The 26,553-nt window shown below is 56.8% G+C and overlaps 1 protein-coding gene across 1 annotated transcript in view; it reads right to left on the bottom strand.

Moving 5' to 3' along the window:
- Positions 1–26,235, bottom strand: part of POU2F2 (POU class 2 homeobox 2) — a 73,958-nt gene extending 47,723 nt beyond the window's left edge. The window contains exons 1-2 of the mRNA XM_007168038.2: positions 26,150–26,235; positions 9,278–9,338 (exon numbers count right to left, since the gene is read on the bottom strand). The gene's annotated coding sequence lies outside the window, so the exon portion shown is untranslated. The remainder of the gene's footprint in view (positions 1–9,277; positions 9,339–26,149) is intronic.
- Between the last annotated feature and the right edge of the window lie 318 nt (positions 26,236–26,553).

Below are 26,553 nucleotides of genomic sequence, written 5' to 3'. Positions count from 1 at the left end.
CAGCGGCCTGACACTGAGGGGTGGGGGGCGGCCTGGTACTGGGGGAAGCAGGGAGGAAAGAGGTTGTGGGGCTGGCCGTGGGCAGGAGGCGGGGCTGGGGCCTGCCTGCCCCTCCTCTGCCCTCCCCCTCGGGTCAAGGCTAAGGTGATTCCTCAACCTCTCTCGGAGGCTGGGCTGGGAGGGGAGGAGGATCTGGACAGACAAAGAGCCCGAGCCCTGGGGAGTTGGATGCTGGGGGGGGGGGTACGCACCTGGGACCCAGGCAGTCCTGGCCGAGGGAGGGGCAGCAGACACCCCTCTGGCCTTGGTCTCACCCTCCGGATGGCCCTGCCTCCCCTCCGTACCAATCCCCGTGGATCCCAGAGCCATACGGAACCTCGGAGCTTGGGGAGGGTTGGAGCTTGGGGGTGGGGGGAAACTGAGGCCCAGAGAGGAGACAGAGGCAGGGCTGGATCCAGGATGGAGGCCCAGCCCCAGGGTTCTCAGCACTGTCCCGGAGCCTCGCCTTCGTCTCCCCTTCCTGCCTAGGGAGACACCCCTCCCTTCCTGCCCAGTCAGGGGAGCCCTAGATGGCGGGGGTGGGGTGGGGGGTAGGCAGGCGGTAGAATGTTCTTCAGAGAGGGCAGAGGAGGCTGAGGAGAGGAAGAGGCTGCCTTCTCCTTTCTCAGGCCGCTGGGGTGGGCGGATCAGGAGAAAGAAATTCTAAATGTGGTCTGTCTCTAGCACTGGCCTGGTGCAGTTTCGAGGTGGAACGTCAAGTCAAAAAGGGCAGAAAAACCCAAAGTGGACAAAGCCCTCCAGCGCTAGCGATGGCTTTGGAAGAGGGCGTTCAGAGAGGTTCTCTGGCTTGCCCAAGGTCACACAGCAAAGAAGGGAGATGTGCACTCCCGTCCGTCCTTGACCTAACCGGACACCGCCTCTGGGCCTCCCACCTGCCCAGCCCGACTGAGGGCCAAGGGGAGCTGAGGCAGTGAACAGCTGGGAGCCCCCCCACTCCCCGTGCCCACGGGAGAGATGAAGAGCCTCTAGAGAGAGAAAGAAACGTGCACATCTTCTGTACTTAAATTCTTCTGCCAAGGTGGCTCTCAGGGAGAGGGCCACAGCCAAGAGGAAGAGTAGGAGGATACAACGGGCCTCTTCTGGGGGGGGGGGCCGGCTGGAACAGGCCCCCGTAGTCTGCCAAGGGGGCCCCAGATGGGCCAAGGACTATAGGGGGTCCCACTGCCCTCCCCCAAACCTCCCCTCCCTTCTCCCCCTCTCTTTCTGGGCTGGCTATCGACCGGGTCTGTGACATGGTAGATCAATACGGCAGGGATATAAAGCCGGCTGGCTGCCTGCCTGCCTCTGTCTCTCTCTCTCTCTCCCCCGCTTGCCTTGCTTCCCTTTCCCGGAGCCGCACCCAGGCCCCACCCCCCCACCCCCGTGTACCCCTTACCCACGCCTCTGAGGGGCCAGGGCCCCCCAGCACCACCCCCCTACAGCAGGAGAGCTTAGGGAGGCTGAGAGGTTGAACAGCCAGGAGAGGGGGTGAGTATGAGAGTGGGGAGGGAAGCAGATGGGGACCGGGGTCACGCTGGCAGGTAAAAGGGCTGGGAGAAACTGAGGGACAGACGCCCTGTGAGGAAGCAGGCATCCCCTCAGTTGGAAGCAGCTCAGGGAGATGGGGCCTTTTGAAGGTATGAGAGGGATGGACCTCTGGGAGGTGGGCAGGGGGTACCTGGGGGCTGGGGAGACATTGTCCTGAGCCCATGGGGGCGGGGGAAGGCCTGGGGGGTGCTGGATTAAGCTTGGGTGAGTGGATGCCAAGAAGAGTGGGGCAGCCCCCAGGCAGCCTGTTGCCCACCCACAGAGTCCTGGCTTCCCCCTCCTTCGGTCTCTGTGGGCAGCTCCACGTTGGCCTCGCCCCAGGGCCTGGACTGCACTGTGTGTGGGGGGGGGGGGCGGGGAGGGCTTGTGAGGCATCGGACAGGAGATTCCAGGGGAGGGCTGTGGTGTCTGAGTTGCCATATGTGTAGGGTGTGTGTGTGTCCCCGGTGTGCCTGGGTGGCCATGTCTTTGAGTCCTTCAGCTCTGCGTGGGACTCCGGGACTGTATGTCCCCGAGTGTCTCAGCTACTGAGTCACCTCTGTGTGACCAGGAGTCTGTGGGTGTGTCCCAGGGGACTCGGGGGCTCTGTGTGCGTGTGTCCTTCCATGAGTGTCTCCTGTAGCTGGGTGTCCCCAAATGTCTAAATGTGTGTATGCGGATCTGCCTGTCCCTCGAGGAGGTGTGGGTGTGTCCCCGGGGGCATCTCAGTGACCCCCAGTGCCCAGGCAGTGTGGCGGCTGCGTGTTCCTGTGTTCCAGGAAATCTGTTGTGTGTGTGCGCGAGCCCCCATCCACGTGTACTGAGCATGGATGGTTCTGTGAGTGTCTGGGAACCATGACACAAGTCCCCATGTGTCCATGTGTATGGATGCTGTGCCTGTGTCGGTGGGTGGCTGTAGGTGTGTTTGTCTCTGGTGTATTGGAGGCTCTTTCTTTTCGAGAGTGTCAGTGATCCCGTGTGCGCTCCACGCATCCGTGTGACTTCAGGCGTCCCTGTGTGCCGATGCCCGAGTGTGTTTCCATGAGTGGGTTGGAGGCTCTGGCTGTGTCCCCGTGTGTGTCATGGTGACTTGGTGCATATGATGGTGTTTCGGGGTTTGGGAGTGTATCTGAATGGGGGAGGGTTCAAGGCCGAGACTGCCACTGCGATGCTGGCTAGCCCGTTTGTCACTACATCGTCTCCAAATCCGAACGTGAGGGCCTGTCTGCCTTCCTTCCTTCCCGGCCAGAGGCCCCAGACCCCTGCCAGGCTGGGCCCAGGGCCCCGTTCCCCAACCACCTTGGGCGGCCGGACCTCTGCTCCTCAGCACCCCCTGCTCTGGAGGAGGCCACCTCAACTCCACCAAGCGACCTCCGTCCCTCCCAACCCCCCCAGCACCACCGGCTCCCCCCACCCTCCCCCCACCACAAGTCCAGTCCAACCCAGACAAAAGCAATTACTCCTGAGGTAGGATGTGAGTGTGGGTGTTAGAAACAGAAAAAAAAAAGGGGGGGAAGGGAGGGGGGAGCGAGAGACACACACACACACACAGGCAGGGATGGACAGCCAGAGACCCGCAGAGACAAGGGACAAGAGAGACACACAGAGAGTGTGAGAGAACAGACAGGGAGAGACAGAAGATGAAAGAGACCAGAAGAGACATAGACACAGACACAGGAGGCAAAGGCAGAGAAAAAGAGCAGAGGAAGGGCAAACGGGAGGACCCGATGGAGAGACACACAGAAACAGAGACCGGAGAGAGAGAAACAGAGAGCACCAGAACGCAGCAGAACCGAAAACCCAGGGCTGGAGCTGCACAGAGAAGAGGTGCAGATAAAGAGAGGACGGGGCCAGAGACAGGGAGAGCTAGAAAACAGAGGGGGGGGGGAGAGAGAGAGAGAGAGAGAATGGGAGCGATACACAGAGGAACAGAAAGACAGTGAGAGAACGAGATGAGGTTGAGAGACAGAGAGATAAAAGACAGAGAGGGACAGGCAGAGGAGACAGAGAAAGTGAGAGACAGCTGGTGAGAGGGGCCCAGAGAGACGGGCAGCTAGAGGTGGAGGGAAGTTCATAATGCAGGAGAGACAGACAGCAAAGCTGGAGCGGGGCTGAAGGGAGACCAAGTCCAGAGTGACCTCGAGCGCTCTCTCTCTCTCTCTCTCTCTCTCTCTCACACACACACACACACACACACACGCACATGCACACGCACACACACACGGCTTCCCCCCTCCCCCAGGCCAGAAGTCAGGGGTGCCCAAGCGCTCCCCACGGCCCTCTGGGCTCCCGTGAGCCAGAGCAAAACAGAACCGAACACCCAGGGATGGAACTGCGCAGGAGGGGACAGAGCAGAGTGGGCTCAGGATCGCAAGGGCGGGCGGGACCAGTACATCCCTCCTGCCCACTCCCTGTCACCGTCTCCCCCCCGCCACACGCAGGGACACACACACCAAGGGCCTCGGCCGTTCCTTACACTCTGCCAGGCACGGCAGGCTGGTCGGGGGGTGGGGCCCCCAGAGAGCAGGCATGGAGCGAGTCCCTCCTGGCCCACAGCCTTGCACACCTTCCCCGGCTGCCCTCAGCCCCATCTTTCTTATTGCCCCACCCCCCCAAGCCTGGTGGCCTCAGCAGTACACTGGCCCTCACGCTCTCACACTCACACGCTCTCTGCTTTCTTTCTGTCTCTGACTCTGCTTCCCGGCTGACTTTTTTGCTGTCTCCCTTGCTCCTTCCCTCCAGGCATTTCGATGTCGTGGGATGCACTCTGGGTCTCCCCGAGTCTCTCTCTCCCACTCTACTCCTCTCTGGCGTATTCCTGGACGCCCCCTCCCTTTCTCAGATGACCCCTCTGGCCCTCCTGTCCCCTCGCGTCCCAAAAGGAGGAGGGCCGATGGCCGTGCAGGGGCCTCAGAAGCTGTCCTGGAGTTGGGGGGTGGGGCACCTCCTTTCTTGCTTTTCCTTCAAGTGCCTTTTTTCCTTCTCTCTTCCTCGCCCCCTCTCCCCACCCGCGGCAGGTCCACATCTCCCCATGGCTCTCTCTGGAGACAGAAAGCTAGACGTGGACCCATATACACCCTGCACGCAAGACTGCAAACAGATCCAGGCTCAGAGGAAAAGGAGGCAATCAGGGTGGGAGGAAGAGGCCAGACATGGATGAAGACCAAGACAAGGAAAAAAGAAGAGGGCGATGGAGGTGGAGCCCCAGGGCGAGAAAGAGGAGAAGAGGGAAACCAGAGACCTGCAGAGACCGGCGGGCAACGTGAGCTGGACAATGCCAGGGGTGGGGGTCGGGCGCTCACTGCTGAATATCTAGGGTCAGACTCTGTGACCTGTCCGCTGCCACCAAGCCCTCACCAGTGCCCTCTGTGTGGAATCAGGGTCAAGTGCCTGCCCTCAGCCCCCTGGGGCTGCATGCTTGCCGGGACTCGGCCTTCGTTTGCTCTAGGACTGTCTGTGATGCCAGGGACTCATCGGTCCCAGAAGGTGTAAGAGATGCCAGCCACTTTCACCCCCTCCGCATCTGTGACGCCCCACCCCGTGGCTGACAGCCACTCCCAGTCCTGGGTGGGTGGCAGCTGTCTCCACCCACCCAGGGACAGCAAAGGCAACCAAAGGGATCTCTAGTGGCTTCCCCGCACCCCACAGACGACAAACAGCCCCTCCCATCCCAACTCCACACCCAGCGAGGAGCGCCACCGCCTGCCTGCGGCCCGGCCAACCTGCTACAGCAGCACAGCCCGGCCCTCAGCCTCACCCAGCCGTGGCCCGTGGACCAACCCCTGGGGCCTGCCCAGAAGCAGCATCCAAGGAGCCGCGCCGCACCGAAGCTCCAGCCTGCCCCCCACCCCAAGGCCACATCTGTAACAGCACACACCCTATTGCTGGAGCCAAAGCCCTCACCCCGGGCACAACAGAGAGGTGGCTAAATGGGCCTGGGGGATCAGAGCAAATCCCAGGACCCTAGAGGGACCTACTGGCTTCTTGGTTCTTGTCTGCAGAACACCTGCGCTGCCACGCAGGCCTGCACTTCCCGGGGCATCCCAGGGCCACACCTGCACCCTCCAGAGAGGACGTGCCCACCTTGCAGCTCAACGTCTTCTTCCTTATACAGTCCTGGGTGCTGTACAAGTCACCTCACCAGACCCGGCAATGGAAGCTGGGTCTCACCCACCACTAAGCTCCTGCTTCCGAGGTATTCCAGGCCCCCTCGGGGCGTGCGGGCACTCTAGGCAGGCCCCGGCACTCGTGCCGGAGTCACCTCTGGGACCCCAGGGCCTGGTCCACACCGAAGGCCACTGTGTCTTTTTGTGGAAGGGTGAAAGGACAGAAGGGAGGGAGACAAGGGGGGGACACAGCCCTGCTCCTGCCTCAGATAGCCATGGGGACTCAGACCAGGCCAGCATCCATGGCCCCCAGGACTGACCCCCCCCAACCCGAGCCATAACTTCCTCCTTGGCTTCTCCTAACCCTCAGGAGATGCCGTCCCACTCCTCCTCCCAAAGACTCCCTGAGGCCCCCCAGGCAGGTGAATTACATCCTTCTCTTGGGATCTAGCGGCACAAGGCTCGGCACAAAAGAACCCCCAGGAAACGGTGGCTGAAGGAATAAATGGATAGATGTGGGTTTATGTGCCTATGTGTTCACTTATTTATTTATTCAACAAATACTTTTTTTTTTTTTTTTTGGCCATGCCATGTGGCATGCGGGATCTTAGCTCCCCAACTGGGATCGAACCCGTGACCCCTGCAGTGGAAGCTCGGAGTCCTAACCACTGGACCGCCAGGGGAGTCCCCATTCAACAAATACTTAATTGAGCATTTACACTGTGCCAGGGACTGGGTGTTGATGTGTTGGACAAATAGAGACGTCTCTCCCTGCCTCAGCCATGAAGCTTAGGGCAGGGAAACACTACCCGGAGAATATACGATCAGATACCGTGACAATGGGCGAGAGGGAAGAACAGGGTAGGGGGGCCAGTCCAGGCCAGGGGGGTGGTCGGGGAGCCCTAGATGGAGATCTGAGAGAGGTGGAAGGGTGAGCCCAACCAAGAGTGGAGAGAAGGCCCTGGCAGGGGTGGGAAGAAAGCCAGAGGAAGGGCCAGAGGGAGTGAAGGAGGGGGAGCTGCGTGGGCACCAGAGGCAGACCAGCACCTCCAGGGCTGGAGGGGGTCTCGCTCACCCTGGGCTCCACGCTCCAGCTCCCTCCAGGGCATTGAGGAGGCCTCTGGACATGTTTGGGGAACCGCTCACCTTCCAAGTATGGGTATAAAGCAAAGACAATGGGGGGTGGGGGCAATGTTCGTTGTAATTGTTTTGCAACAAAATTAAATACCTAAAAGGGCATGACTCCCTTCAAACACGTGTTCCTGGGAGGCTGAACTTTTCCTGGAACCACTCAGATGTTTTGGCAACAGCTTTCAAGGCCAGTTTAGTTTACGGACTCCATCAACAAAACATCTCTATTGTATAATTGTCTCTAGTTTCTATCAAAACACCAACAAGTAGCCCCAGTATGATCCGTGATTAATATTAGCACTGCTAAATTTATCAGAGTTGGCTCCAAATAAGACTTCAGGTGTTCCCTTCTCCACCCCAGCCCACAAATCAAAATCATTCCCAAAGCACAAAGATTGGCCACACGGAGGAGATTCCAAACCTGGAGTGGATTTTGGTGAAATGGAAGAATGAGAGCTTGAAGTTCAGACAGACCTGAGTCCAAATTCTGACTCTATCATTAAGTTTACCATGGTAACCTTAGGTAACCTTAGGCCAGCTGCGCCTTCCTTCTCTGTGGCTCAGTTTCCTTCTCTTGCAACAGCGACTCACAGCTACTTCACAGGGTGGGAGGGAGTGCCCAGAACAGGCCCTGGCATAGAGGAGGCCCCTAATAAACATCAGTTTCCTTATTAGGATATAACAGCTCTCTGGCACGTGTTACCCAATCTGTCGTGCGTTATGTCCGTGAAACCTTGGATACTTAACAAACATCTATCTGAACACAAAGAACTAAAATCACAGCCCTGACTGCAACCTCCATCAACTCTGACACAATTCTTTTTAAACACCTCTGTTACTTTAGCCCAACTTTCAGGCATTTCTCAAAGGCCAGCCTCTAGCCCCCAAATGAATTCTGCAGCCTGGAAGCTCCTTGACCTTCTTTTCAACGTCAAGAGCATCGGCGGACATGATGGTTCCTGGGAAAGCTACACTTCTGGTTCCCTGGAGAAAGCACACATCGTGTAGTTCAGACTCCTACGTTCCTTACCGGCTAGAATAGGGCCCATGGATGAGCTTCGGGGGTGGGGGGTGGTCTGTGAACATCCTGAGGTTGGAGCACAATTGGGTAGACATAGGGATGCGTTTTCTTGGGAGAAAGTCTACACTAAATATTGTAAAACTGGAAATCCATGGGCCAAAGTTTGCCTGAAACATGTGGTTTGGACCACAAGGGGATTTTTGAAATTTGGGGTTAGTTGCCAATATTGAAAAATGGAGCGATTTCACATGAAAGTCTGGACTTCTGGCTTCTCTTGAAAAATCGGAAAATCTGGCAAGTGGCAGGTACGTCTCTGCTTGGGGACGGTCAGTGGAGCTGAAGAGCAGCTCCCCCAGCCCTGCCAATGCATTTTTCAGTCCACCACGGTCCCTACCACACCCGATCGCAAACCCTAGGCTACAGCTTTCATCTGCTTCTTAAAGTAAGGCTGCGACCCCCCCCCACCCCCAGAGCAACGAGGCTATGAGGGCACGCAGAGGCCTCCCTGGGGTCCTGAGGCCTGTGGGTTAAACTGTTCTGGTTGGGGCAGCACGAGGCAGGGTCCCACCCCAGAGGCCCTGTCCGTAACCCTCCCCAGATGCTCACAGCCAGGGCCTCACCAAGCTGAGTGGAGCAAACCCCAGAGCAGATGCCCAGGGCCTCTGCTTCCTGCAGAGCTGAGCGGCTAGAGGACTCCTGCTTCTGTCTGGGAGTCTCAGCGGGCTCCAAGGAGGGGCCTCACAAATCCTCACTTGTTCAGGGCAGCTTCCAGCTGCATTTCAGGCTCCTGATTCCTGAGGCTACATGCTTTCATGGAGTAACTTCTTTCATCCTCACATCCTGTGTGTGTGTGTGTGTGTGTGTGTGTGTGTGTGTGTGTGTGTGTGCAGGGGTGCTGTTATTACCCTCCTTTGACAGATGGGGAAACTGAGGATCTCACAGCTGGCAGCGGGCAGAGCTGGGGCTGTCTGGCTCCCGAGCTGGAACCTGAAGAGCCTCACTAGGCTTCCATCCTCAGGACAGCGAGTAAAGTGGGTTCTGTTATTATGCCCTTTTATAGACGAGGAAATGGAGGCTCTGACCGTCCCAAGTCACTCGCAGTTAGGAAGGGACAGAAAAGAGATTCTGACGCGGGAGGGCCTGACCCCAAGCTGTGATCTGAGCCACCAAGTTACCCCCATCTCTCTCCTACTGAGCCTACCTACCACTCATTGGCAGAAAGCCCCACGGTCACCAACGTCCAGAACCACGGGTTTGGCCAGAAAGCCGCAGGACACACAGAGGATGAAAACACAGATCAGTCAGAGTAACCTCGCAGAGGACAGAGGCAGAACGGGCAAGGGCAGCATCCCCGGGGTGGGGCTGGGGATGAGGATGGGAAAGCAGGGGCTTCCGAGAGGAGACAGGAGACGGAGCACAGCAATAAGCAAAGCTCTGGGACCGTGGCCCTTACCTCTTGGGCAGAAGCAGCGAAGCTAATACATTCAAGCCACCAACCCGGTCCAGTAGAGAACCTGGAGAGAGAGGAGAAGGGAGTGAGCATCCTGGGGAAATCGTGAAACGTCTCCACCTCGGGCAGAATGAGGCCCTCCTGGGGCCAAGGAACCCTGATCCTGTCACACCATCAGGATCCACAAGTTGGTGAATGGAAACTCAGGTCCTGACAGCCACTGGTTACCTCCATTTCTGGGCTCTAAGCCTCAGTTGTCCCCATCTTATGAATGGGGATAACTGATGCCTTCTCTTGTTGAACATCTGTTTTTCCCAGCAGACTGGAAGCTCCTTAAAGGGCAGGGACTGTGTCTTACACCTTTAGCCTTTGACAGAGGGCCTGGCAAACGTGGGATGCTCGTTAAGTACATGATGGATGATTGAGTGAATGGATGGATGGATGGAGGGATTAATTAACTGACAAACTATGTATCTCAAAGGACTGCAGGGAGGGTCAAATGAGAAAGAAATGTGAAAGGGTTATTCATTATTAGGTGCCTGTGTGCTGTGGGGAGATGAACATAAAAGTCACGATGATGTTTCTAACTGGTATATTTGTTCACTCATTTATTCATTTGGTTAATCAGCAAATACTGAGGCTCATCTGAGCTGGTCTCCGGACCAAGTGTGGGAGGTATGGAGATGGATTAGACAAGGTCTCTGCCCTGTCTACCGGGAGCTCGAAGGCAAGCTGGGGAGACTAAATAAAGAACTGATGCCCACACACTGGGGTAAGCAGAGGATGCAGTGGGAATCCCAGGGGAGGTCAGGGAAGACCCAGGGAGGATGCAACTCCTGAGCCAAGCCTGGCGGACGAATCCACTTTAGTCAGGTGGAGGGGCCGCGTGGGAGGAAAGAGAATGTCAGGCCTTTGGTCACGCAGGGCTCAGCGAGAGACGTGGGAAAGATGAGGCTGCAGAGATGGCAGGGGCTGCACCCAGCAGGGCCTGGTCCAAGCAGCTGGCGGGGAGGGAGATGATGCAGTTTGTCTTCACAAAGGTCCCACTGCATGCTATGTAGAAGATGGGGAGGACAGAGAGGTCTACAGGAAATGGGGAGACCCTCTCCAAAGAGTGTTTGCTGAGCCTCTCTGCAGCCCTGCAGGAAGGCAGAGTGACGGCTGGTGTCATCCCCACTTTACAGCTGCAGCAGGCGAGGCTATGAGGAGACTGACTTCCCCAGAATCCTGTACAGCTCGGTGAGGGGTGGAGCTGGTTAGAAAGCTCAGGCCTGCGTGCCTCCTACTGAAACCCTGTTTCCTGCCTTCTGGGAACGTGGTCTTCTTGGAAAAGCTGCTTGAACCCACACAAAGACCACCCTTGTTGTGGGCATTCAGAGAAGGAGTAGGGACTGGAGGATAGGGAGAGACTTCCCAGAGGAGACAGGGTTTCAAGGAGACCTTCCCACCAGGCGGGTCCTGATGAGTGGGCGGTGGGCAACGTCAGAAGCAGTGGCTCAGAGAGGGAGAGCCCTGTGGGTGGGGTCACACAGCCAGGAAGCTCACACCTGCCTGACATCTGTGTGTCCCTGTGGGTGCACTCTCCAGAGGGGAGACCTCAGGGAGATGCGCAGGATGGCCATGGACCTTAACGTTTGGCAGGCTACTTTTCTATCTCACGGCAAATCTGCTGGCACAGATGGGGAAACTGAGGCCCAGGACCAGCCAAGGACACAAGGAATTGGTGGAGGCGGGACTGGAGTTCAGGAGGAGAAAAGAGAAAGAGAAGAAGATGAACTGAGACAGTGGGGAGAGTGATGATAGATAGATAGATAAATAGATAGATAGATAGATAGATAGGAAGAAAGGAAAGAGAAGAGAGATGGGGAGACACAGACAGACAGAGGAGGAATGGAGGGAGCCCAAGAAGAGAGACCAGAGAGAAGCCCAAATGGGAAAGTAAAGAAGGGGTGTAAAAGTAACAGGGGGTCCGCCCAACTCCTCCCCCCTCCCCCCTCTCCCTCTCTCTACCTGGGCCTCCATCTTCAGGGGTCAAGGGGACCCGGACCCCTGGTCCCTGTGGGGAGGGAGGAGCTGGGGTTTCTTCCCCACTCAAAGGCTGCCCACCACCCGCACCCCCGCCCTCGGAGCTAATCAGCGGCTGTCATCTCCACGGTGAGGTCTTGGTTAAGGAGATTTAGGGCTGGGATCAATAGGAAATTTAAAAATCGATGCAGCACGCAGGGCAAAATCGATGGCGTTTAATCGCCTTGCCGATTCCCAGTCAAAACAATTAGCCGCGCTGAGTGTTGAACACGGTGGCGACACGGCATTAACCGTCAATATTGGTGTAAGTGATGGCGGGGCGGGCAGGGGAATCCCCAGGCCTCTTAGGGGCCCGGAGTCAGGCAGTGCCTTCAGGCTGGGGTCCTCCCTGGAGGCGGCGCCCCCCCTCCTGCCCTGGTCTCTGCCCTCTGCCCTCTGCCACCCTCATCTGCGATGCCCACAGGCAGGACCACCCCTGGCCCGTCTGCCTCCAATTCTCCTCCTCGTGCCATCTCCCAGGTCTCCGAACCCCCATATTCCCCTGACAAATCCCTCTCCCAAGTAGCTAACATCTCCCCACGGGAGAGGCAAGCCCTGTGGGAGCTGGGAGCCGTATTCCCATCAGGACCTTGAGACTGGAAGATGGGAATGGGAGCTACTTAGAAGGTGCCTTCTCCCCATTTCACAGATGGGAACTCTGGGGAACAGAGGGAAAAAGCAGGTGGCCCATGGTGACCTGGCACGGGAAGCAGGACCGGAACCCTGACTTCTCTGACTCCGGAGTCTCTGGTCCTCGCAGCCGCGCCACAGAGGAGGGGAAGATTCCAATGTTTCCTGGGGAAGGAGAGAAGGTCCTGGCCCCTCAGCTCCCCTTGAAGCCACTAGAACTGCTTCTGGAGGGTAGGCTGGAGTCTGGCTCCACTGGGGGTCCCTACACCACCCAGTACAGGGTATGGCCCTGAGCTGGAGCTTGGGACAGGCCTGAGGATGACGGTGCCCATCGGCCCCCCACACACACTGCCCACATACACTTTCACTGAGGAGCAGACGGACAGAGCAACCGTCTCCCACAAACACATCAGCTCAGCTAAATTCAGCAGAGTAGCCCGTAGTGAGAGCAGCCGGGGTTTCCTGGGTGCTAGCTGCGTGCCAGGTGTGGTTCGTTGCTCTGCGGGTGTGATCTTGAAGAATCCTCACAACCCTTTGGTGAGTATCATTCTCACGATACAGATGAGGAAATGGAGGCTCAGAGAGGTGAAGTCACTTGCCCAAGGTCACACAGCCAAGAGGGGGCAGCTCAGTCTGACCGGACTCTGAGGGGAACAGGACACAGAGCAAACAAGATCTAATGACTGCAAGCAAGAGAGTGGATGCAAGGAGGGGGTGCAGGAACCCAGCGCCTAGGCAGAGGTCCAGGAGGGGCCCACAGAGGCCCCTGAGGCAGGGGTGGGGCAAGCAAGGGGCGGAGCAAAACTGGAGACAGCCCTCGAAGCTCCTGACCTGGCAGGACGAGGACGGGAGATGGTGAGGCCGAGGCTGGCTCTCACCTTCTCTGAACTTGCCGGAGGGCTCCGAAGCGCCCCGAAGGGCTCTGGGGTGCTGCGTGGGGAGGGTGGAGGCTTCCCCAGCCGCCTGCTCCCTGGCGCGGAGGCAGGGCGCGTGTGCGGGCAGGGGAGGAGGTCCGTGAGATGAGCCAGGGATTGATCTGACAAGGTCCTAATCAAATGGTCAATATCGCTGACCTGACCACTTAACCTATTGATAAGCTGGCAAAGATGGAGCAGGCGGCGAGGGCTCAGGAAGGACGGCAGCGAGAGGGCTGGGGGCAGCCCGATGGGCAGTGCTCAGGCCCACAGTGTGCCTGGGTCTGGGGGCCTGGGAGAGGGTGGGCGGTTTCCTCCTCAAGTGCCCCCACCCATCTCCCCTCTGATAGGTCATGTGTCTTCTTCTTCTTCTTTTTTTTTTTTTTGGCCGTGCGCACAGCATGTGGGATCTTAGTTCCCTGACCAGGGATCGAACCCGCGTCCCCTGCATTGAGACTGGACCACCAGGGAAGCCCCACGGTCATGTGTCTTCTGCATGTGGCTTCTACTCAAGCCTCTCCCTCTGGTCAGGGCCCCTCAGCCCCACCCTGAGTGAGGCTGGGAACCGTCCCCAGCACCCAAGCCATTCCCAGGTCCCCTTGGATCGTGCCTTAGCTTCTCACACATATGAGGGACTTCTCTGTGCCTCAATGTCCTTTTCTGTAAACTGGGGATAATTGCAATAGGAAATGCCAGGAAACAACCTAGCTGTCCTGTGACTGGGGACTGGTACAACTCATGATGGTGCGGCAGCCACATAATGGAGGGCTGCGGAGTTGCAGAAAATGTGCTTGAAATAAATTCATTGACAAGGAAGCGACATTCCTAATCCATTGTTAGGAAGGAAGAAAAGGCAGGTTATAAACTGGTACGTAGTTTATGGTTCCATTTTTATGAAACGCGCGCACATACACACACACTTTTTTTTATTTTCCTAAAGAAAAAGGTTTAGAGCAGAAATCAGAATTCTTTTTTATTTTTTAATTTTTTTTTTTGGCTGCACCACGCAGCTTGGGAGATCTTAGTTCCCCGACCAGGGATTGAACCCGTGCCCAATCCCTGGGCCCCAGCAGTGAAAGCAGAGTTCTAACCACTGGACCGCCAGGGAAGTCCCAGAAGTCAGAATTCAGAGTTTGGTCCCAGGCATCTAACTTTTAATACATTCTTTGGGTAAACTCGTAGGCATACTCCCATTGGAGGAAAAGCTATCTAGAAAGATAGGCATCAAGAAGTTAATTTTGTTTTTCATTTAACTAGATGATCATGGTGAGATTTTATATCCCTTTGCATATCTGCATTTTCTACTTTTCCTACAATGAACGTGTGTCACATGAGTTGACACCTGTTTGTAATTGCAAAAGGTGGGGCTAATGAGTCCTGCATCAGCAGGACTGTGGCGAGGCGCTCGGCAGACACACGATGAGCGGTGTTTCTCCGACCCCTTTCCCTTTGCCGGACAGGCTTGTCTTATGTTCCCCCTGAGTCCAAGCCCAGCCGAGCCCAGAGCCCCCAAGAATGTGAATGAATCTGAAATCTGCTGAGTGGAGAAGCTCCTCTGGCTTCTCCTCTATTAGAAAGGACAGGGTAGGACCGAGCTGAATTCTGTGCCCTGTCCCCGCTTCAGGAAACTGGCTGAGGGCTTATGGGCAGGAGGGACAGCTGGAGGGGAAGCCGAGGCCCAGAGGGAAGGAAAGGATTTTCCCAGCATCACACAGCTGGTTGTAACAGAGCTGGGACCAAAGCCGGCTCCTGGGTTGTGCCATCCCACTGCCGAGAGGAGAAAAACCTGCAAGATCAAGTGTGCACGCGGGCCAGAGGACTAGTGAGAGGGCGTGCGATTCTACGGAGCCGAAGAGCATGGTGGTCAAAAAGCTGTGTGACCCTGGGCAAGTCACTTCATCTCTCTGAGCCTCAGTTTGCTCAAACATAAAACGGGGATAACACCTGCCTCACAGTGGTGGTGTGAGAAGTCAACAAGACCATGCTTACAACCAACTTAGGAGAGGGACTGACACAGAAAGGGGCAAGTGAGTGGTGGAAATGATATTAGGATTATCAGCCCACAAATGATGTATGTGAGTAGGATGTGCAGGGCGCAGAAGGGAATGCAGTGCGGGGGGCAGGAGGGAGGCGTGTCCTGGTGCTCTGTCTTGGGGTGAACAAATGCAATGAAGACACCTGGTTCAATATGTTCCTTTAGGGACTTCCCTGGCGGCCCAGCGGTTAAGACTCCGAGCTTCCACTGCAGGGGACACAGGTTCCATCCCTGGTCAGGAAACTAAAGATCCCACATGCCGCGTGGCACAGCCAAAAATATATATTTATATGTTCCTTTGTTCACTTGTTCATTCATTCATCCATTCATTCATCCAATAAGCACTTCCTGAGGCCAATTCTAGGTCAGACCCTGTGTCAAGCCCTGCAATCCACATATGAACAATGGGAGTTCCCGCTGAGTTAGTAAAGAGGAATTGGGGATGGCTGGGCTGCTCTCTCATCTGTGAGAGTTGCTTGCCTCAGTGGCCTCCAAACCACCCTTTGAGGCTTCTGCTGAAAGGGGCCAAGCAGGAGCGCGAGCCCCCACCGCCTGCCTGGTATGGTACTTCAGGTGGGTGTGCGAGCACACGTAGGAATAGTAAGGTCTGTGCAGACGGGCTGTGTTCACCTTTGTGATTCACAGCCCCGCACACCAGGCCTGACACTCTGGGGACATGCCGTGCTCGATTTTTTTTTTTTTTCCTCTGTTTTTTTTTTTTTTTTTTTTTAATGAAAAAAAAAAAAAGTTCAAAGCGCCTAGCACAATGCCTAACACCTGGCAGGTCCTCGATAAATAGCAGCTATTATTAGCATCATCATCACACACCAGATCGCTCTTGATCCCTACAAAAACCTTATTTTGCCGACGAGAAAAATTGAGGTTTAAAAGGAGAGATGTGATTTGCCCACAGCCGTGGCTGGGACTCAAAGCAGGGTGTGTGCGACCCTACAGTCTGCGGTCTGCCTTCTCCTGTCATGGGGTGGGTTGTCAGGGTCAGGGAGTGGGGGAAGGGCAACAGTTGGGGGGTAAGCAGACGTGATGATGGGGAGGGACAAGGATGCGTTGGCTGGGGTGCGGGGAGCATTGTCAGGAAGATGGAGTGGAGTGTACAGGCCCAGGATGATGGGTGTAGAGTCTGGCTGCTTCAGCCAGCTGGCTTCCTTCCTCAGGCAGGAGGTGGCCTGACTTGCTGATGCCCTTACCACACTAGTAGGTGCAGGCCCCCTTCTCCCCCAGAAGGTGAGCTCCCTCCACTCCTGTTCAGCACCGCCGACGTCCAGCTCTACTATTATACTGGGCAGCTTGGATGACAAGGGACCCAGCTCCTGTTCATCTGACAAACATCCACTGTGCACCTACTGTGTGCTGAGCATCGTTCTAGGCAGTGGGGATACAGCCGTGAACAAGACAAAGTCCCTGCCCTCACGGTGCTGACTTTCTAGTGGAGGAGGAGATACAATAGATAAGAATATACACCTCAGAGCTAAGAAGGAAAATAAAGCAGGTGAAGGGGTAGGTTACAAGATGATGTTACTTTAGACTGAGAGGTCAGGAAAGGCCTGTGGGGGAAGGTGGGCTTTGAGTAGTGTTGGGGGTAAGAGCTTTCCTGGCAAAAGGAACAGCAGGTGCAAAGGCCCTGAAGCAGGAACAAGGTTGATGTGTGTGAAGAAGAGCAAGAAGGCCAGAGTGGCCTGAGCTTCTGGAGGCAGGAGGAAAGGTGTGCAAGTTGAACAGGCAAGCGGGTACCAGTTCATGCAGGGCTTCCAGGCTAAAGAAGATGTTCTAAGTGTGTTGGGGGTCTCAATATGGCAGATGAAAGTTGGTCTCACCTTCAAAAACCAAGCTCCATCCTCACTGCTTCCCCATATACCACGTGGGGCCTTCTGACCCATTCATTCTCTAAGAACAAGCTCCAGATGTCTTCAATAAACCCTTGGAGTCCCAGACAAGGCTCCTTCAGGGTCGACCCTCCCATCCTGGGGACTCCTCTGGGGCAGGGAAGGGACTGGCTCATCCGTACACCTTGGCACCCCGCTAAGGCCTGGCCACAGGAGGCCTCACAAAACAGCGGAGTGTCAATGGTCACTAAAAAGGACTGTCACCCTTGACCTCCACCTCCCAGCAAGTCTCCCTGTGGGAGCAAGTTGTAGCTTGTTCAACTCTGCCCAGCGGCAGAGAGAAGGGGCTGGAGCAGGGGGAAGGCAGCTGTGGCACTGCCCTGGCCAGGCCTTGTCCAGGGTTCCCAGAGTGGATGGGCAGGACCCCTCCCTCTGGGGGTCTCCCTGTCCTCCTCCCGTCCCTCCTCCTCACCAGACTCTGAGATCCCTGACTTCGTACGTGGCTCACATCCTGTCAAGCCCCTCCTCAAAACCCTTCTGTCTACGCGGTGCACCTGAGATAAATCCGAGCCTCACAGCCCTTCCCAGTGATGTCAAGCTTCATTTCTCGCCCCTACCCGAACACACCTGCAAGTCCAGTGATGTGCACGTTTGCTCACACCTCCGTGCCTGTGCACCGGGAGCGCCTCTATTTCTTTATTTTTTATTAGTTTTTATTTTTGGCTGCACGGCGAGGCTTGCGGGATCGTAGTTCCCGACCAGGGATCGAACCCACAACCCCTGCAGTGGAATTGCGATGTCCTAACCACTGGACCGCCAGGGAATTCCCGGGAGTGCCTCTATTTGGACAGCCCTCTGCCTCCCCTTTTCCTCTGGACCCTGCCCACAATTCTCCATGTCACCTCCTCAGTGAAGCCCCCTGGACCCTCCCAGGCAGCACAGCCCTGGCACACTCTGTGCACCTCTGTCAGAGCCCAGACATCTGGACCCCAGCCAGGGGGACCCCATTTTCCACCAGAGGAGTTTTCTAAAGGGTCACTGAGGTACAGAGGACTCGGGGTGGGGGCATCTGTGTCCTGCATTATTTATGCCTGTGCGGCCTCAGTAAGTTTTGGGAGGGATGTGTGTGCACATTTAGAATCAGTATGTTGTGTCTAACGCTCAGCTTAAATGTCACGTCCACAGAGGTGTTACACCTGACCCACCCATCTCAACCAAGTTCTCCCACGATCCCTTCCCCCGTCCCGTTGTTCCTTTCCTTCCCAGATGTTATCACCGTTCATAACTAACTACACACTGAGGTCCAATCAGTACCCATCCTGTTGGCTCCAAGCTCTTGGAGAGCAAGGCCCAGGTCTGTCTTGTGAATCACTGTTTCCCAGCTTCTAAGATAGGGCCTGGCTCACGTAGGGCCCAGTTCCTGTGTGATGAATGAATTCATTCCGTGAATGTGTGATGAATGAATTCATTCTGTGAACGTTTTTAGAACTGAGCATCTACCCATTTTCATTTTGCTCTAAGGGAACAAGTCTAAAGTGGGGGATGTCTGGGTGCTGTAACTCAGAACACGTCCCTTCAGGTCACTGTGAGTGGCTTCCCTGTGGGACCTCTGAACGTGGCCTGTGTGCACCCATGGGCATGTGGGCTGAGATGCCGCCATATTTAGTATCTGTGTTTGTACCTTTCCTGCTGAAAAGACTCTCCACGTGAGAAGCACCCTGGGGTTTTAGTGTTTGTCTTGCCGTGTGATGTCTCCGTACCTACGAGCATGCATGGATGTCTGGGCTTTCATACCTGTGTGTGAGTGCGTGCTTATCCTTGTTTTTATATCTGGTATGTCCATTTCAACATCTCTGGAGACGTGTGCAGAAGCATCTGTGTGGATTTGTAGGCTTTTATATCTACGTGCTTTCTAAAGAGAATCTCTGACCAAGGGTACGGGTACCTGAGTCTCAGGACCCACAGGTGCACAGATCTGTCATGTATTTGAGAATGTGTGTGTGTGTGTGTCTATTTTAGAACCACTGCATGTGTCTGCATGTATATCTATTTCAAAATTTCAAAGTCTCTGACTATACTTTGTAGTTTGGAGGGTGTGTGTGCGTGTGTCTCTGTGTGTGTGTATGTGTGTGTGTCAAGAATGACACAGACATGGGTACACCTGTGTGTCCCTCTTCCCCTTTCCAGCTTGGATGTGTACCTCTTCTCTGCCTCTCTCTCACGCACACCCACCCATGCTCATATGTGCCGCGTGGATGGGGAGGGGGCCAGGGTGTCAGCGAGCTCCTGTGTCACAAGGTTAATTTCTCCGCAGCCAGGCAGGCTGGGCCCTGAGGGGAGTGGTGGGGAGGGGCTGGTCCCCACAGCCCCTCTGATAAATATGTATTTGGGGCTGCTGTGCTCAAAGGTCACGCGGGGAGAAGGAGGAGGAGGGGTGGTCTGTACTGTGCGGTGTTGCTGGGTCCCCGCCAGGCCCAGCCTGGGTTGTGTGACCCCCTCCAGAGGGACGATGCATAGATTCAGGGAGATGTCCCCCTCATCTGGTCTGGCCCACCCCACCCACAGCTATGCTCAGAGGGAGATGCTGTGTGGACACACAGATATTCAGACTCTGGAGCCAGCAAGCACACAAGCCCACACCCGCTGATGCCCAGACAGAGGCTCTGACGGATGCACAAAGGCGGCCTTGTGGGCCACCAGGTGCATGGACAGCTGGAGTCCAGGCCATCCCTTCTCCCTCGCCCCAACCTTCACCCAACACTGAAAAAATACAAGCACACAAGAGTGCACGGCATCTCGTGAAAAGAAAGGTCCTTGTACACTCAATACACACATGCACGTATGAGCACAAAGGTACATGAGGTGCATCAAGAAGGGTCCCTGAGCACTTTGTGGGTGGGTATGTACACACACACACACACAAATGCACATATGAAGATGCACACAGATGCACCACAAGAGTGCCCAGGACACAAAGTTCTACGGAGGCAGGTGCACGCTGATGTATGCACACGCACATACACACACGTGCACACTCACCCATACAAAGACCCCAAGACACGCACACCAGGCAGGATGCCGGCAGGACCAGGCTGGGAAACCCACCCTGTCGCAACACAGCCGGCTCTGGCCCTCTCCCCACTGAGGCGAGAAGGGCCACCCGGTCTCTGGTCTGTGGCCCCCCAGCCGGCTCCAGCCAAACGCACCATCATTTGTCCAGCCCCGAGTCACATCAATTGTCGAGCCTCCCTCCTCGCTGACCGGCCATCTCGGCCATCAGCGGCCTCGGCCATTAGTCGGCTCCCGCCTCTGGCCTGTGTTTGTTGAGTCTCCCTTACCTGGCAGAACCGTCCAGACCAACGGAGCCCTTTCAGGGTCTGCCTGACCCCTTCCCCAAGGGATTCTGAGGTCCCCTGTCGTGTGACCCTCAGCCCAGGCCTCAGGGCGACCCCCTCCCCTCGGCACACCGCTCAGGCGGTCATTCTTCAATGACCGCTGCCCACGGTGGTTCTGGTGGATCTCGAGGCTGTGTGTTTGAGTGTGTGTGTGTGTGTGTGTGTGTGTGTGTGTGTGTGTGCGAGTCCTCTTGTAGGCATGTGTGTATGGCTGGTGGGGTGGCTACAGCTGTGCTTTAAGTCAAAAGGAGTGTGTGCATGTGCGTGCGTGAGTGTGTCTGTGTGTGTGTGAATAGGGCTTAGGATACCAGCAGCTGTGCTTAAAGTCAAGGAGTATCTGAGCGTGTGGTTGTGCATATGGGGAGTTAGGATGTCAGGGGCGTGCTTCACACGTGTGTGCGTGCATGTGCACATGTGTGCGTGCTGGAATGCAGGGAGTGACTGGGTGTACGGGTCTGGCCTTGGTGCAGGGGCTGTGAGGGACTGTTTCTGTCTCGGGCATGGGGATCAGCGCGGTACAGGCTTCTGCTTTGCAAGCGGTTGTGAGCAAGCGGAGTGTGTCTCCCCCAGAGTCTGCTGCCTGTGTTTGTGAAAGTGACAGATGCTGCCTCCCCGGCCTCACTGCGGGGGATTAAGTCTGTGAATGCCACATGAGTCCGCACCCCGGTGGGGGAGGGTCCCCAGCCTGCTCTTACACTCACGTGTGCGGGCCACAGCCCTGAACGGTATAGGGTCTTGGGGATGACGGCTAAAGTACGCCCTTGCCAGTTTCTCTGAAGGAGAGCGCGTCCGAATGGACGCCGGGGTGAAGGGCTGTGTGTGTGTGTGCACAGGCGCTCACTCACGCTCACACTCTAGTCCGTGTTGTCCAAGGCACACTGCCGTAAGATGCACACGTGCGCTCAAGATCACACACGTGATAGCTCCCCAGGGCCAGAGCGATCGATCAAGTCCAAACTTCTCAGAACCTCCAGAGATAGGCCCTGCGACACCGTGCCAACCTCAGCTCTTAGGGCCGTGCCCCCAACCTGGGCCGCTTCCTCCCTGCTCCCCGCCTCCCTCGGTCATCTTTCCGCCCTCCCCCCGTGCCCCCTTCCTCAGTGCCTGCGCATCCTCAAAGACCCACTTCCCTGTTCAAACACACACCTCCCTCCTCCGGGTTCCTGATGACCCAGAAGCTCCCTTGGTGCTCCAGGCACCCAGAATCTTGTCTAAGGCTGGGTCCACTTCAGAGCCCGTGGTTGGTCCCTAACAATCGTTTTCAGGTAAGGAGCGATCATGCTGCCATGGCCTGACTACCTCAGGGAACTAACTGTACTTCATTAGCTGGGTGACTCACACCACTCAGTAAATACCTATTGAATTCGGGGACCTAGGAGGTGGGGTCACCCCCTCCAGCCTCCTTCCGAGTGTGTCAGAGCTGGGAAAGCTGCCTGCCCCGAGGATCTAAAGAAGGTGGGGCTGTGGATGAGTGAGGGAAGGGGCACCTGCCTCCCAAGGCCACCACCTGCATCTGGGAAGGTGGCTGTGCAGCACGGGGCCCACCAGCAGGGGCGGGGGGGGGGGCCGGGGGGGGACATAAGCTCATTGGTAACCCTGTCATTGAAGAGGGCCAGCCCCAAACTGTCACCCGCAGAGTGGGCGCTCAACCTCACTCCTTTGCTGGCTTTCCCTGCAAGATACAAAACGAAACCCAGGTCCTCAAAGCCCTTGCTGAGCCACGTAAGGCATCCATCCACCTGACAGGTCCTGGGAGAGGGCCTGTGGATGGACGTCTCAGGGGGCGGGGAGGAAGTGGGGGAAGGCGCCGAGCCAGGGAAAGGAAATGGTGCTGGGACAGATAAGAGGAGAGGGGCAGGCCTCCAAAGACAGGCCAGGCTTGATACCAGGAGTCCAAGACCTCAGTCCTAGCACCGCTTGGGTGCTCATAGGCTGAGAGAATCAAGCCCTCACCTGTGAAAGGGGCACCATCAGTGCTGCCGTAAGAGGTAGGCGGTGGTAAGGGGCGTCGTCATCGTTATTATTATTATTATTATTAGATTAGGAGTTGTTAGGCCCAAGGGAAAAACAATGAGTGATATATATTTAGAAGAAAGAACAGACCCCAGTCTGAGGAGACCCCCACGTCCACTCTCTCCTCCAACAATTCCCCAAGGGTTTCTCAACCATTTCAATCCTGAAAAAAATACTGGAAATTAACCAGCACATGCCAGACAGGGAAATTGCTTCCTTGCCCCCGTCTAAGTCCAAGTACCCACTGGCATAGCCATCTGTCCCCCGATCCAGGGTCATGCCCGAACACACTACGAATATGCACCAGAGCTCTGACAAGCTCTACCCAGGGGGGTGCTGAGGTTGAGGCCCCTAGCTTGGCTGTCACATCGGTGGGGGAAAGGCTTCTGGCCTATGGCCCCTGCATGCAAGGAGCGAATGTGTATGAACCAGAATGCAGGGGGCCTGGGGTGACCACTGATGGGTCTGCTGGAAAAAAATCTGGCTAGCATGCTGTTTAGGATGTATGGGCTAACCTCCATCACACACACACAGCATGGGTGTGGGCGCACACACACACACAAACACACACACTGTGGCTGAGTTCTTTCCATACCACGGTCCGTGAAACAGACACCCTCCATTTTCCCTGCAAAGACTGACAGAGGGAAGTGAGGGCAACCAAGGTCCCCAAGGATGGCATTGCAACCGGCCGGAGGGTTGGCCAGCAGCCTAAGGGAAATGGGGATCTGGACCTTTCCAATGGACGTGGATGGGCCTCTGTCCAGCCTTATCCAGAAATCAGGAAGTAGATGCGGAATCCCATTACCAGCAACTGGAGATGCTGCCGGTGGCCTTGATGCGATTCCCTCCTGGCCCGCCTGCCACCCCCTGCCACGGGACGCTTTGTTACTACAGAAGAGCCAGGGAAGGTTTCTGTGGGCTGGCAGACTTCGGGGAGGCGGGATCTTTTCTTGTTTTGCTTTCTTGAACCCAGCTTCAAGGTTGCTGTGCAAGCATGCTGTCAAGCCCACCCCTACGCCCACGACCTCTATGCACATTTCTCATCACTAAACTGGTACCCTACTTCACAAACCCACCCTCCTTCTGACCCAGGACACACAGAGACCTAGAGACACCTAACAAGAATAACAACAACAACAACAGTAATAATAGCTCTATGTCAAAACGGTATTACACTTTCACACAGGTGACTTTATTCCATGTGTACTCTTGGGGCACACACCACAGTCAGACCTAGTACTTGCACGCAGAGCCTGTAGGCCAACCACGCTACACGTACAGACTGACGCACCCACCGCCGATGCCAGACTTGGCACACAGATCTGCACACGCGCCAATGGCCGCCACGCACAGAGCCAGAGTGCCTCCCGAGTGCACACGCGGCGAGGGCTCCATGGACATCGAGACAAGGGAAGGACCTTCCAGGATAAATACTCGCGCCAACTCCCTCCTGCACACGCATCACCCACAATGGGAACCCCCAGTACCCGGTCTCCCCCCGCTGGACACACATGTCATGATTCTACACCTTTGGCTCTTCACTCTGCCAAGGCTCCCAAGCCCTGCACACAGTCAGTCCGTCCTGCACGCCTCTCTCAATGCCCGTAGGCCGTGTACACATGCACATGGCCACCATGGTCTGACTGTACACTCCAGCCCCTCACTGCGCACTGACACCACACTCTCCCTTCCTGCCCTGGGGGAGGGGGCAAATTTGCCTGGCAGGATGGTAAGAGGCTAAAAGCTACTGAGTTAAGCGTCTCATTGGGCCTTTCCCTAAATCCAGGACCAGCTCCCTAACTCTGCAGGCCTCAGGATGGAGGGAAAGAGCGGGGAGTGGTCAGCAGGCCAGAGGCTTTCTCTTTGGATCTCTTACCTGGGGCGCAAAAGCTCTGAGGACCCTCTCAGATGGACCCCCGCACAAACTGCCTCCCCTTTTCACTTCCCACTAGCCATCCGTGTCATTTTCTTCTCCGTCCACACCCTTCTCTCTCAGCGGGGCTGAGTCCAGAACCATGAGCCCTCACTTAAAGGCTTCCCCTCCCCCTGCCATGGCCCCAGTGAGCATCCAGCAGGACTTCTCCAGGAGGCCAGAGGAAATAGGGGGATGGCGCTAGAGCCCCCCCACCCGGGGCAGACCCAAGCCCCCAGCAGGGATAAAAGAGGGTAGAAATACATGGGTCTGCGGAATAAGGCTTAGACTCTGGTGGGAACTTGGGGGAGTCCTGTCTTTGCACAGAGCCCCTCTCCCTGGCACGCTGTTCAAGCCGAATGCTACAAAAGTGATGAATAAATGAAACTGAGGGAGGGGGTAGAAAGGACGGGGCGACAGGGAAAATGAGTGGCAGGGAGGGAGACAGGGGGAAGGGGGAAAAGAGAGAAAAAGAAAGGGAGGGTGGAGAAAAGGAAGATGGCAAAAAAAGAAAACCTGAGGGGGTGGGGGGTAGTTTTTGTGGAGAGGAGGAAGAGACAGAGAAACTGGAAAACAGGGAGAAAGAGACACCAGCAAAGGAGATGGAGAAAAAGGAGCCCGAGGTAGGACATGAGAGGAAGAAAAGAGAAGGGAGGAAAGAGGCAGGAGGAGGCGGCCGAGGGGGTTCCCCAAGTTACAGACTTTGCCCAGAGAACTGAGGGGCGCACCCTGGCTCCCCAACATCACTCCGGAGCCCCTGGAGCTCCGCTGCCCACCTCTCCCGCCAGAGATGCCGAGGCCTCTTCGAGCCCCGATCCCGGCTTCCACCCTTCTGGCAGTCCGAGGCACCCCGCTTCTTTCTCTTGCCCCTCATTCCCACCCCCAGCCCTTTCTCGTTCCCCGTGCCCTCTTACCTCTCCCCCCCATGCACCCTGCTTGCTTCCGAGCTTCAGACAGCATCACCAACCAATATCCTCACCATCATCACACTACACCGGCCCCCACACCCCCAGGAAAGGGAGGAAAAAAAAAAAAAAACGGCGGCACCGCCACCAGCCCTGACCCCCTCTCGCCTCATTTTCTCCACAGTCGCCCGTTCCCCAAATGCAGGGTCCAAAATGGGGATCCCGCCCAGCCCGGGGAACCTCTCCAAAGCGCCGAACGAAGCCAATCGGGCGCAGGTGCCACCTTGTCTCTCCTCTCGCTCCTTTTTGTATATGATGGCCCCAGCCGCGATGTGGTTTATTTTCGTCTTTTTATTGGTGTTATTTTTTTCCTCTTTTTCTTTATTTTTTTGGCCTGGGGGCGGCAGCGATGAAAGCGCCCACCGCCCGTCTCCTCCGCCAGCTCCCGGCCGGCCGCTCTTTCTCTAGTCTGTGCTCCTGGGCCTCCCTCCTTTCTCTTCTCTGTCTCCGCTCTGCTCCTCCGTCCTTTCAGCTCCATCCCCAGTCGACTGCTCTCTCCTCTCTCTACTGCCTCCTCCTCCACGCCTCTCCGTTCCCCTTCCTTCTTGCCCCTTCTCCCCTTTTTCTCTCCCTCTTCACCTCCTCTGCGTCCCCATTTCTTCCCATCCCTCCCCCCCCAACCACGCACATCTCTCCTTTGGTTCCCTCGCTGCCACCAACAGTAAGCCGACCCCACACACACACCTCGCCCCCAAATAATAAAAATACCCAGCCAGGGGGCAAAGCCCCGACGCCGGGCGCCGGGAGGGAGGCGAGAGGGCCGGGGCCGCAGCGGCGGCGGGCAGCCCGAGCGCGGTGCGGAGCGAGCGGCGCCCGCCCGGCTCCCGCCCGGAGAGCTCTCTGCAATAGGCCGAGCCGGCTGCATTAAGCTTCTTGCAATCAATAAAGCGCGGGTCAGATTATGCAAAGCGCAGATATTAATATGCAAAGTTTTAAAGATTTTTAAATGGAAGGGCGAGCGCGGCGCGGGCGGGCAGGCAGGGGCTGCGAGGGGAGAGGGAGGAAGGGAGGGCGGGCGGGCGGCGCGCAGGCGAGCTGGGGAGAGGAGGAGGCTGCCCGCCGCCCGCCCGCCCGCCCGGCTGCGCCGCGCCGCCTTGCCTTACCGCTGCTCCCATCGGTAGGCGCCGCTGTCTTCGCCATGCGCGTCAGCTGCACGGCTCCGAGGGGATGGCCGAGGAGGAGCCGCCGCCGCCAACGCTACCCCCGCTCCCGCTCCCGCTCCCGCGCCCGCTCGCTGCTTGCTGCTGGCGCTGCTCTGGCCGCTGCTCCTCGCCTGAGCTGCCGGCGCGAGCCCAGGCGCGCGCCATCCCCGGCTCCCACCTTGTCCCCATGGCAACCCCGGGCCCAAGGATGCTCAGAGAGAGAGCGCGAGCGAGAGAGCGAGGGGGGAGAGAGGGAGAGGGAGAGGGCGGGGAGCGCAGGGGACACGGAGGCAGGGAGAGGCCCCAGACTCACAGAGACACAGAGATTCACAGAGACAGAGACACGCAGAGACACGCAGAGATAG

The sequence above is a fragment of the Balaenoptera acutorostrata genome, chromosome 19 (genome assembly GCF_949987535.1).
Source record: "Balaenoptera acutorostrata chromosome 19, mBalAcu1.1, whole genome shotgun sequence".
In the NCBI taxonomy this organism is placed as follows: Eukaryota; Metazoa; Chordata; class Mammalia; order Artiodactyla; family Balaenopteridae; genus Balaenoptera; species Balaenoptera acutorostrata.
This window is presented reverse-complemented; position numbering and strand designations above follow the sequence as displayed.